Source organism: Phaethon lepturus, unplaced genomic scaffold, assembly GCF_000687285.1.
Source record: "Phaethon lepturus isolate BGI_N335 unplaced genomic scaffold, ASM68728v1 scaffold55290, whole genome shotgun sequence".
NCBI lineage: Eukaryota > Metazoa > Chordata > Aves > Phaethontiformes > Phaethontidae > Phaethon > Phaethon lepturus.
Genome location: NW_010510863.1, coordinates 5063 through 6534, shown reverse-complemented (window position 1 = coordinate 6534; position 1472 = coordinate 5063).

The following is a 1472-nucleotide window of genomic DNA, read 5'->3' as shown; positions in this document are numbered from 1 at the left end:
TTCCTGCTTGTGTTCCTCCCTCACAAAATACTTGAGTACAGGTTAAAAATGTTGTAAAACCCATACCTGCAACATTAAGAGACCAACAGTGATGCTAGATACTGTAAATGATCATCCTGGGAGCCACACTGTCCAGTTTTGGAGCTGTAAGAAATACAACTGCTGTCTTGCATTGTGAAGTCTCCTAAGGCCTTGATTGAGTCAGTCAACAAGCTGTGACTAAGATTAAATGCCAGTGGGTACCTGACATTTTTGTATCTATTTCAAAAAGCACAGAACAAGATACATAGATGTGGGTTAGAGTTCCTGGGAAGCCTGTCTCTGTAAAACTGCACAGAACACGTAATGCTTTAAACAGAAAAAAAACTAGTAAAGAGAGGAAGCCTGTCTGTATATGCATGTTGCAGAACAGTGATCAAGTTCCCAAGTTCAATGTATTGTAACCTCTAGCTTGCTAAATATTATTCAGCACCAGAAGATTTTGTATCTTGCTTAGAGGCTAGAGGTGAAGGAGGGCTTGCCTGTGTTTGTAGTGTTCCGTTTTTAAGAAGCCACTTCTTTGTAAGCTAACTAAAACTCTTCGTAGTGGCCTTGCTGAACCTGAGCAAGAAAATGAGAGCCTCCCATCAGTTTGTACTGCTTGGGATATGCTCTACTCCAGGCTGTTTAACTGTGAAAGAAACATTTTATTTTCACACTTCCGTAAGCAAGGCTGGAAACCCACCCATCTCTTCTCTGGCTGTATGGGTAGTGTAACTACTCTTCCTCTAGGACTGTAGAAATCTAGACTCCTCTATCTCCTCTGACATTTTTGCATTTAAAAATTAAACTTTTGCAGATATTAAGCCAAAAGTAATTCAAGCTTCTCCTTTCTTTTCTCCTTTTACTTCGTATTTAACTGAACTGGTAGTCTAAACAATCAGTTATGTGTATAAAAAGGATATAAAAGTAAGTGGTGGTGTTTTTTCCAGAACAACCTACCTTTCAATAGTAAAACAATCTAGAGATAAAGAGAACATCTTCAATTTTTTTTATAAAAAGTTTTCCATTCTGAGAAAAAGCACTCTGAGTAATAAATCCTGTAAAAAAATTCTTAAGTCTGCTAATAACTGGCAAATATCTCACTGTATTTTAAACATGCTACCATAGAGGTAAGATCTATTACACATTTAGTATTACTGTGTATCTCAAGGGAATTCTTGTTACAAAATAGTGCTGCAAAATAAAATATTGCATGTGCTCATCTAATTACTGTGTTCTTGTACACTTACAAGCCAGCACATTGCATTTTAATATCTTTGCTGTAACTAGCAGTGAAATGCATTCCTTCAGAGGCCATCTCCTGTACTGTACATTCATTAAATGGGTGCATCTAATCTTTACATTTTAATCTGTGATCCATAATCTGTGGAGGGAAAACAAAAATAATCACCTTGGACAACTTTTCTATAAACATAAAGAAGTGAATTGAC